The 11,903-nt window shown below is 39.8% G+C and overlaps 1 long non-coding RNA gene across 3 annotated transcripts; it reads right to left on the bottom strand.

Annotated features, from left to right (window-relative positions):
* Positions 1–2,267: 2,267 nt before the first annotated feature.
* Positions 2,268–9,440, bottom strand: LOC127306546 (uncharacterized). 3 transcript variants are annotated; one of them, XR_011747532.1, is made up of 3 exons: positions 9,321–9,440; positions 4,793–7,438; positions 2,268–4,706 (listed from the first exon to the last, which is right to left on the bottom strand). It is a non-coding gene; the product is annotated as an uncharacterized lncRNA (long non-coding RNA). The 3 variants fall into 3 exon arrangements; XR_011747533.1 differs by having other exon boundaries at positions 2,268–4,792; positions 5,205–7,438; positions 9,321–9,439; XR_007854704.2 differs by having other exon boundaries at positions 2,268–5,478; positions 6,015–7,438; positions 9,321–9,436.
* Between the last annotated feature and the right edge of the window lie 2,463 nt (positions 9,441–11,903).

Consider the following 11,903-nt stretch of genomic DNA (forward strand, 5'->3'; position numbering starts at 1 on the left):
CGCATAAACTCGGTCGATCCGATTTGCACCATATGTGGGGCTGAAGGAGAAGATTCACATCATGCTCTCATCATATGCACGTTGGCAAAAGCTTTGCGACATGAGCTTCGTAGCCACTGGGATTTACCTACTGAGGAGGTCTTTAGATTCAATGGAGATGAGTGGTTCTTCCTTCTTTTGTCCAATGTTTCTGAACAAATGAGAACGGAAATCATCTTCATGCTTTGGAGAGTCTGGCATCATCGAAACAACATCGTCCATGGGGATGGGAAAGCGAGGGTCTCTGCCTCGGTTCCCTACCTGTGTAGCTACATCACATCCTATGCGGCTGCTACCGGAGCTGGTTGGGAGGTGAAAGGCAAAACTCCAGCGGAACCGGAGCGCCTAGCAAACACTGATGGCGCACACACTGTCTCGGGTTGGCTTGTTCCGACAGAGGGTGAGCTGAAGGCGAATGTAGACGCAGCCTTGGATTCAACGACCAGAAGAGGTGGAATTGGCGTTGTGGTTCGTGATCATCAAGGTAAACCAGTTCTCACGGACTGGAGGTTTATACCTGGGTGTGCAGGAGCAGAAGATGCTGAAGCGCTAGCATGCTTGGAGGGTTTAAAACATTTGATTGCTCTAAATGGACGATCATCTATCCTTGAATCGGATTGCTTGCGGGCTGTTCAAGTTCTTACATGCAATGATATGGACAAATCCAACAGTTGGTGCATCTATAGTGAAAGCAGGGAGCTGCTGAAAGTGTTCTCTAGTATTAGAATTGCTAAAGTGGATCGGGTGTGTAATTCAGTAGCTCATAGTTTAGCACAATTAGGCAAGAGTGGTACCTCGGGTTACCTCCTTGGTTCTGCCCTGACATGTGTGTTGGAGGGTATCAAGAAGGATTGTAATTTGGCTCTGCCTGACTAAAGCAGCAAGTTTTTGACGCACTCTTTTCCTTACCAGGGTACCTAAGGGGACTGGAAGGTTTTTAATGAGGCGGCTTGCTTGCTTAATATATTGTGCTTTACTCTCAAAAAAAAGAATACAGAAAATTACAAAGAAAGTAATAAACGTTTTTTATAAAACCAAAAAATGAAAGATATATTATAGCAACTAACATTAGTTGATTGTATTCATCTTCAATTTATCTATAGAAGACTACTCTAAACTATATCAATCGGGCTTCCCCATTAGAGTGTTTAAGATGCACGATATTCGGTACTTGTTCAGAAAACCAGGACATGTTTGACAGCAAGAAAACTTTCTCCCACGTGACCCCATCTTTATAATTATATAAATGTTAGGAAATATTAGCATTTAGATCTTAGCGTCACATCTAGGCTAATATAGCAGTTAGGATTTTCCCAGCATAACTACCTAGCAGTTAGAGTTTTGTCCAGTTGCTGTGCATTGTGAAAAGTTGCGTCCCTTCCGAACAGACCCATGTAAAGGAATCAACTTGTATTCAGGACTCTTGGGGTACTATAAATACCCCAGATCCCTATGAATGAATTCGTTCTCTCTCTGCCTCTATATCTCTTCACGTTATCAACAGGACGCATGAAGAGATACCGAGAACGAATGGATGCTTCCATTGATAGGGACCTGGGGTATTTATAATATCCAACAAATCGGTTCCTTTACATGCGTCTGTTCGGAAGGGACACAACTTTTCACAATGCATAGCGATTGGACAAAACTCTAACTGCTAGGTAGTTATGCTAGGGAAAATCCTAACTGCTATATTAGCCTAGATGTGACGCTAAGATCTAACTGCTAATATTTCCTAACACTCCCCTTGGACAACACTGTATTCTAATCTTAATTGTCTTGGTAATCTTCACATATCTCCGAGTGATGGAAAATCTTTGTAAGATCCTGATGATTCTCTATCTTGAATAACTGACTTTTCTTGACCTTGTAGAGTTGATATCCTCCAGCGAATCTGTAAAATTATATTAAACATCAATATAAATCGGTGATTAGTCAGCAAAAGTAGATGCATATTACACTGCATTAAAGTTTTCTCGCTCCCATTTTTGGTGTCAAGCCCGTAGTAGCTATAATCTCCGAGTATTTGTGATCATTAGTATCTTATTCAGTAAAAAGTTCCACTTGATAGCCCGATATTAAAATATTGTATTAAATATTGATATAATTCTGTGCCAAGTAGAAAGCTAAAAGGAGATGTATATTACAGAGCAGCAAAGTTTCCTCACGCCCCTTTTTGATGTCAAGCTCGTAGTAGCTGTAATCTTTGAGTATTTATAATCACTAGTACAAATGCCCGTGCGTTGCCACGGGTCTCAAATTTCATTTTTTTTCTTAATGCACATATATAGAATGGCATTAAGCCCTGTGAGCAACATCTTCAACCGAGAAAGAAATATCTCCTACACGGATACTATACTGATTACTCCATCAAGCAGTCATCAGTTGAGTCCTCAATTGCTTCGATATTCATCAGCATCTGTCAAGGCAATCGTTTATGGTAAACATGCTCCAATCCATGTTTCGCCACACACCAAGTTAAACTCCTTGCACTTGATAAAAACATGTGTTCCTCCTCACTTCTATAGTTATAGCGAAATGTCTTGCCATGGTCCCATGATATCTTTACGTTTTGATAACCATGTAGTTTGGCATTCAATTAAAGTGCATTTCGAGAAGCCGTAATTTATAGCAACGAGTTTTAAATGCATTTAGCATACTGATACATATTGAGAAGCCATAGTTTTGCAGCCACATACACATAACCAAACTTTCTTTTTAAGCCTTAATTAACTTGAAACTTTCCTTGAGTCATGACACTGCAAAAATATAAAAGAAATTCACACCCAAACTGGAACACGACCACCCTATTAGTGCCTCTCGTCTGCCTCCCCACTTCGACCTTCTCACATTCTGCCTCCCTCCATTTTCCTTTGGTCAAGAATCCTTTCCTTGCCTCCCCACTAACGGGACCGAACTGCCCAGTCCTTGCCTTCTAGCCGCTAACCTTGACGAGCACCTTCTCCCCACCGCTGCCGCCATTACCTATCCCTGGTTGCACGCCCATGTTTTTTCTCCGCCGCTTGTCATTGGTTATGGCACTCGGGGGAGGAGGCTCGCCATAGGCCCACAACCCAGACTTGGCGCCATGAAAGAGAAATGACAGACCTTGTCTCAACCGGATATGTGGTAAACATGTAATCATTTGCATATGTTTAGCATAGGTTAATCAGTGACCTCACAGAAGTCAAAGTATTACAATATGATAATTCAATAAGCCAAACCTATAAGCATATGCCATGTAAATGAAAGTTATCCATTTTCACCAATAGATTTTCCGGAAAAGAATCTCATAATACTGAGAGAAGACATCATAGTTTGAGGTGATGATGGAAATATCCATTGTGATGCATTTGCAGTATTTGGAACGTAAATTTGAGGGAGGTGAACATGCCTTTCTCTCATAGCACCATAGAAATTAAATTCCTGGAAAGGGAAAAAAGTCAAGTACAGTTAGGTAGCATGTAATCTATGGGACAATTGTAGTTACCACTTCTTCCTAGTTAACCTTCCTGGTTATATCTATAAACTTCTACTGAACAATACATACCTATGCTTCGAATATCAAAATTGAAACAATTCCCAAACCACCTCCACATCATCGGTAATTTGCATAATCGAAAAAGCAACTTAAAAAAATTAGGCAAAAACTGATAACCAAAAAACTTGATATTCATTGTACCTAGGAAATATTAGCCCAAACGAACAAACCAAAAACTTGATATTTAGCTTGCAGACTATTTTGGAGAAAAATTTACTTATATCCCCATGCGTCTTACAACATACTCAATTCGGTAATAATAACAATCTAAGTTCCTCACTGTAATCTTTGCATATAGGACATGCTTCCACATCGGTTAGGGATTATTAATAAACAGAGAAACGGTATTACTTTGGCAGAGAAAACCATGACTTACATGCATTTCAATATCTACAACCTGCTGAGGGTTGAACTCAGCGAACTCTCGAATACCAACCAGGATCTTCCTCCTGAAAACATACCAATGTGCCAATACAACACTACTGCGGACACGGAGACTGAAAGAAGAACCTGTAATTAGTTATACATCCAATATTTTCCCAAACAGACGCATTGCCCCCACCAAATGGCATGCTCACGAGCCAATGCCAGCTGAAAACACAAGCAGTATAAGCTAGCATCTATCCAGGACTAACTGCCAACATCCAGACTACCAAATTCGCTTCTAACTACATGTGGATGTGTCTTGTATTGGAACGAGCAGAATCATGGACACAAACAAGTTTTGAATCTCCATCAATTTCCTACGAATACTTTTTTATTTATAAAACGCATGAAGATACCTGCAGTAGTTATGTACAGAATCAGCGTAAGCAGCAATATCTGAGGTGGGATACAACTAACCTGAAGTCCGTTAAAAATAGAGTTTTGTCTCTCTTTTCTCAGTCATGTAAATTTAACAGGTATTTGCAAGATTTCAACTGTCGTAGTGGTTAAATCATTGAAATTCTTACTCAGAGACTCTAAATTTAGTCACATAACTTAATTTTAATAAGGTATAGATGCCAAGTAGATAAAGGCAAATGAATGTAGGATGAGTCAGACAACATCGGAACCTTCAAATATATTTGTGTAGGATGGGTTACACACCACTACGACTTCCTTCATTTGACAGAATGCCCTTAAGCTGCAGGACAAAATGCAAGAATTTCATGCCTGCATGGAACTCCCAAACCAAATAGTTGGAAAAGATTATCTGGTAAAGAAATGAACCTGTGCACAACAAGTGGCGCTCCCATTAGTGGTAGGGTACTGCTTAGGCATATTTGCCTGTTAGAAAAGGTGCAGCAATTTAGGCATACCGGCCATTCAGAAAAATTATGTGCTAGTTAACAACGAATAATGCAAATATTTCGAACCAGCTCATCCAAAACTGATATCATCAAGAATTACACTGCCCTATCTGGAGGAAACAATTATAGTATTACACATTATTATCCTTCAACAATACACTCATATCTAAGATACAAGGAATGCATATATACACCATTAGCTCAGTCAGATTATTAAATTAAGAGTAGATATTTGTTTCCCCGGGATGCTATTAGCCTCCATTTCATATCACAAAACTATGAATTTGAAACAGAATTTAGGGTATCTCAAACAGGGTAGGAACAATGGATACCTTGATCATCAGCTGGTCCACAAGCATTATCAAATTTCTATGTGGGAACATACCGAAGGTCAGTCTCCTAGAACGGATAGACCTCAACCACTGTTGGGCACCCACAGGAGATCTCATTGACACTTAGAGGCCGACACGGGCAGAATAGCCTAATGTTTGCCCTCAACTCAATGCGCTCATTGTACAAACGTATGCACAATCCGTCAAGTTCTTCTTCAAGCCATCAAACCTTGGTAGGTTCACAATCCAAAAGTCGCCAGCTTCTGCTTGTCGTCTGGCAATAATCAACAATTGCAAAAAAAGTTCTTAGTCAAGAAACTTCATTTTCTGAATCACTGAAGAAGAATAACAAAGCAAAATGACCAATCTAGCGCCCATACATTCCTACTATACATTCTCCAATGATTAAACATAGGTGAACCTACCCAGACATGCAGACAGTATGATAAGCTTCAGGTTCAGTAAACATGCTTGGAGTTTCAAGCTTATTCATAAACATTCTCCTGCTCCCCTTATTATTAGATAAAAACCATAGCTTAAACCTCATGTGAATGGAATTAAGTTAGTAATTTTGTATGTGACATGAACCACCATCTATCTATCTCAGAGAAATAAATTGTAGCACAGTAAAACAAAGTTGGGTTAAGTAAGCAAGCATTATAGCAAACTTATCCATAGGCTGTTGTTGAATTCATTTTCTAATATAAAACAGAGAACAATATATTGCAATAAGAAATACGGGAATAGCTTTTACAATCATATTTGTCCTTGTTATATATTATTGAATTGAACGATAACAAGGATTCTCACCGGAAGACGATTGTGACGAGCTGGTGGCCTATGCGCCCTAGTTAAACAATATATATATCTTTGATCTTCCTGTGAAATAATCACCAGCAACTCTTGACGCTTGATTTTGACGAAAGCTGAATACTTTAATGGTGTGTTGTACTTCTGCTGATGTAGCCTGCACACCTTTGTAATGATTATATGAACAACTACCCTGAAAACTAACTTCTGTTTACAAACTGCCACCCATCAGACAAACTTCTGTAGACAAAAATTATGAGAACAACTACCCTGAAAACTAAGGATTCTTTAAGAGATGATTTGTCCAGATACTTAATCGATCATATGCAAATTATTTGATCGGCGTTATGCTACAATTAAGCAAAGTGTTCGCACTGATATATATATTACTTACCACTGAAGAATCCTATCTAAACTGAGACGAACTATTGAAAATGTCTGCATCAGGATATAGAATTGGTACAGCCGTACAGAGAGAGTACTCCAGAAGTAGTAAACTGCAAGACGGTGGCTCACCGCATCAGGCTCGCCTGGGATGTTGATGTGGCACGCGAACAGATCTTCAGGGAGCCGCTTGCTGCTTTGGTCTCGCAGGTGAGGGACAAACGAAGACCTGGCGCCACCATGGATTGGGGTCGAAGACCTAGCGCCACCGCTACAGATCATGCTGAGGTCGTAGGTGTGGCACAATCGAAGGGGGAGAGCTCGGAGGAGGATTCACTCGTGGTCAGCGGAACCACCACCTCCATCATCAACTCGCCAAGCACCGCCTCCATCCCGCCAAGATCAGCAAACATCGGCCCCTTCTAGCCGCCAATCGCCGCGAGTGAGGGTGGTGTAGCGCGTGCGGAGCATGTCGTCCTTGGTGATGGTTGAAGGCGAAGGTCGGAGAGGGCGAGGCGAGCGCGCACCGTTGCCGTCGTCGTGCTCGGAGAAGTGGGGGTGGCGGACCGGGGACGAAGCGCGGACCATCGTCTGGAGTGAGCGGCGGCGGCGGGGTGAAACCCTAGCTCGGACGCTTGGCTCCTCCCTCGGTAACTGTTGTTCCGGACGAGCAGGGATGCAACCTTCACGACTCCACGCGGTCTGGAAAATCTTGCGGTCAGCGAAGGATTTGGGCCAGGCCCATAGGAGCGAGCGATGCGCGACGATGAAGCGACGAAGGGAATGTTGTAGTGGCAGAATAGGGAACATGTTCGTGCTTTTTAAGTAGTGTAGATTCAGTGTATTTTATTTGCGTCCTCCAAACTGTCCATTAGTACTTCTATACAGTGAAAGACTCCCATAAGAAGGCTAACGGCGGTGAATTGACAGGTAGAACATGATGGTGGGCACTATTTTGCCTCTTCAGCCATGTGAGCCGTGTACTTGTGGTTGGGCTTCAGTATCGTCTCAAGCATGATAATTGTTAGAACCTCAACAACCTGCATGATACGACTGAATCATACGAGAAGGCAAACACATGTATGAGAATGAAAATTCAAAGTTGAATGAGCAGTCTACAACAGCCAAAAAGCAGAGATTCTACAACTACGAAACTATAGGGAATATATGAAGCAAGAGGTAAAATTATATAATCCAGGCATCATAACATTGCACGCCCTAGCAAGTTTTTATTGAAATAGTTGAGTTTTTTTACCACAAACACTCAATGGATAAAATAGATTACTCACTTGCCAAGCACAAATAGATAACAGAAGGAAATATATTACACATACCAACGACTGCTTAGGTTAGATCAAAAGCACATAGCTCCTACATACACAAGGTCTACGTACACGAGGTGTTTCACAGTTAATCGGTCCAGCACTATAATATGTCTAGAGGAACATGTAACCTATAGTTGACAGCAAGGAAGATAGCTGAGTACATCACAGCATCAAACATAAGTGGCATAGCCATGGAAGGAAATAGATATACCTAGTGTCATATAAGCACATACAAGCATACATATACTACAACGAATGTATAGACTAACCAGATAATACGTATGGGTAGGCGCACCGAGATACACAAGTGTGACCGCCAAGATGTAGCACTATTGATTATTATTTCTGAAAGGCGAGTTGGTAAAGGTCAACCCAAAGATTGGAGTTAGTATTATTATCCAGCCGAGATGATCCAATGGTGTAACCTTTTTCAGATATTTAGTACGCCTTGTCATTCACGAGACATCTACTACGGAATCATTCTAGGGTTTGCTAAGCTCTATAATCTGAACGTCTTTCTCGTTAATTAGCGCTCCATTCTTCCTTTCCTTCTCAATTGTTTGCCTGGAAAGTTGATCCGTATATTGTTTCTTCTTACAAAGCTCATTAAAAGTATAATATTTCATCATCTTATAATCCGACAGTGGTTACAATCTCAACAACTTCCATGTGAACTGCTCTTAAGTAACAACAAAATAATTATGTGATAGCATTTGGTACTTCAGAGCGGCACAACACGGTGTCGCGTGGATAAAAATTATGGCTGACAACGGACTATTCTACACGAGGAAAGGAAGACAAATAAGGATGTTTTAATGATGATTTACTAATTTAGTTATTTTCTCAGGAAAAGACACTTCATATGCCAGGTAAAGGGTAGTAGGATTAAAATTGCTATACTTACATACATGAGGCTAGACAACGGCTTGTAGTTATTTCTAGGACGGTAAAGCTGCTCCTTCAATGAGACAAATCATTGAGTAACCAAGGATATTTTTTCCAACGTCACAGAAGATTTATGTTGAATTTTTCAGGCCTAACATGTATAGTTTTCTCCTTTAAGGTTTTTTTAAAGGTGGGCCTACTATTTCATTTCAGGAAAATAAGACACAAGGTAGTGACTCATCAGGTTTTAGTAATTTTAGGGAACCTCAAAATTGGTGCTTGCCTTATTGTGGGTGTTCAAGTTACAGTCCAACTAAAGTCGACTATTAGGCCTTGTTGTGGGTGTTCAAGTTACAGTCCAACTAAAGCCCACTATTAGGCCTTGCATATGAACCCAGCACAAGATAAGGTCGTTATTTTCATAACAGTACAGGCGAATGAAGTAATGAAGTTTAACAAAATCTATGCATCCAGAATATGTAAATCGCATTTGGTGTGGACTAAAGATACCCTCACTAATAATTGGAATGGTTAAATATATTTTTGGCTTTTGAAGATGTTTTTCTAAGCATATGCTTGAACACCTGAGTCCCTGAGTTGTTCCATAAATATACTGGGAAGAGTTGTATTCTAAACTTCATCCATCGTAGTTTGGCGAAGAGAAGTTATCAGTTGTATGTTTCCTATTTGTTGAGAGAAGGAACTCACATACCTGCCAGCCGCATCCTAGTGGTAGTTCCTCCTCCCCAGTCTGCAATTCCTATTTTCTCACTTTACCTGGGACAAAGCCAAAGCCTGGTTGAAAGTTAGAGAACTGCTGCACAAAGGAAAAAAAATAGTGTGATTCCAAGCAATTGTTGCACATGAAAGCTTGATGGTATTGAGATTTTTATTAAATAGGAAAATCTGCCCAAAATTTGAATTCTTATTAAAAAAGAAATCAATTATGTTATTCAGACATTGGTTGAGCAATTTTCCGTCTTGAAGAGACCTAAGCTTAGGAAAATCTTTTTCAAATGACCACTTGACCAGAAATAACAAGAAGAGACATAGAAACAAGATGAAACCAGAATAAGACATGTTCATTGATTAAAAACATATTTAGAGCTATAAACATTAATTAGAAACATAATTGGAAGCTACAAGTAGAAACCCCAAGAATGAGAGCCCATGGAACACTCATGTCGCATACCATGAGGCCATGTGATATGGAACTCACGAGAGAGGTTTAATTAGAGGCTCCAATTGTGTGATGGGTCTATAAGACCGGTCATTGCTTTCTACATCTCGGTCTATCAATATAAAATTCATAATAAGAAAAAATCTCAATGGAGTCAAGTATAGGAAAAGAAAAGACATCAGGCAACTGCTACAGGAATCAGGAAAGCATGCAGATTATGACAAAAAAAAAAGTGAAGTGTCTATAAGTGGCGGAGGATCATTTGTGCTAAAAAAACTCAATAAATCAAAGAAATCATCTTCATAGCAGGTCTCAGTTCAGAGGTCCTAAGCTTGAATCTAGTGTCCTTGGTTAATGCATGCACTGAAGAGTGAAGATAATACCTTACCTAGTAAGGGAACATCAGAAATATATGCAGAAACAAAGTGAAAAGAGAACATACAGTACTTGTGTTTCATCAAATAGCCAGTGCACACTGAACATGTCCCTCTTGCCTTGGTCACATCTCATCGAATAAAAAAGGCGATGATATTTTTTGATGGGAGGGAAATATACCGCCAATGTAGTACAGGGTCAAGTAGTCACAAAATTAGTCATAGTAATATACTTTATTTTTTACAAAAAATCTTCTTATAATTGTTTCATCAAAATAGAATGCACAAAAAACTTGATAGAACAAATTCATCTCTCTTTCTACCGTCAGTCACTAATCTCACCCTTTAATATTAAAGTGGTACATATGTTTTAGATGTACTCAAAGCACAGGCTCTACACTGAGATGGATTTGTCATATGCTAAATCAACTTGGGGAAATAATTCATTGTTCCTCCCGGCGACAAGACGGCGCGCGGCGGTTCGAGCTAGGGGCGGCGCTGCTCCCGCTGGCCGGACTGAGTGAGAGAGTTTCTACATCTAACAGTAAGTAGTTAGATATGTTCCTTTCTTCACTTAAGAGACCCGATGTCAGTTCTTTTGTTACTTTTAAGTGCACATACTCAACAGACGAACTGAAAAATACTATCACTTCCATACATCCGAGAATTTAAACATCGGATGAGACAAGTGCACCATATAGAGATTTAAATATTTCTCAAAATAACATATGTATTCTATTACAGATGCCCTCATCAAGCTATCGTTAATCTAGTTTAGCTAGAATATTGTTATTATTTTTTTAAACCAAGATATGAATATTACTCACAAAATTAGACAATACACAGTAACTGAGATAATTACACGACGAAGATCCTATACAGGTCCACAAATCCTAGAACACTACACTTAATTCAGTAGGAGTATATAAATTGCTTTGGAGAAACGTTAGGAAATGGATTAGAGGAAATTAAAAACATGAGAAGAATTGGGTGTGATCTTGGCTACTGACCACTCCTCAGCCCCTCCTTGTCGTTCGTTACAGTATGTGATGTCCCTTGGATTACAGCCAGCCACGTAGGCTAAGGGCTCCCTCAACACAGTTGGCAGAATTGGGGTTCTTGTCGGCGTACTTACCGACCTGGTACAACAACTGACAATCTTTTTGCTGCCTATAGATGTCTGCAAAACGAAAGACAGTAATCATAACAGGGCATCGTCAGAGCTCCATCTACCAACTGTATTACTTCAGCAAACGAAATTTGTGATAAAATCACGAAAGTCAGACTGGATTAGCCATCATATTTCACAGGAAAAACTTCATGCAAAAATGCAAAATGCAGGCCATACACATAAACCCCTAGTCTACTAATGATGAGCTCTTGACCAAATCGCCAAAATGATTATTTAATGGAGAGCAGAACTCCAAAACAAGAAATAAAATTTAAGAGGGAAAACACAATTAATTTCCATGTTTAATTAGTCGCTCCTATGCTATAATGTTGAGACTTTCCCTCAAGGCATTATTTTCCAAGCCTAGCAACATATTTTGTTGAGTAAGAAGTCCATTTCAGCAGACATTTGTATCGTTTCAGACTGCATCATTCAGATATTAATAAGATTTTTTCTGAATATAACAGAAATCAATAGCCATGAATCACATGCTGGTTAGACTTTACTCCACGGCTCCTCAATATACTGGCCTTCATGATTAACAAGAGAAAAAGCTAAATGCCTAATGTC

Source organism: Lolium perenne, chromosome 6 (assembly GCF_019359855.2).
Source record: "Lolium perenne isolate Kyuss_39 chromosome 6, Kyuss_2.0, whole genome shotgun sequence".
Classification (NCBI taxonomy): domain Eukaryota; kingdom Viridiplantae; phylum Streptophyta; class Magnoliopsida; order Poales; family Poaceae; genus Lolium; species Lolium perenne.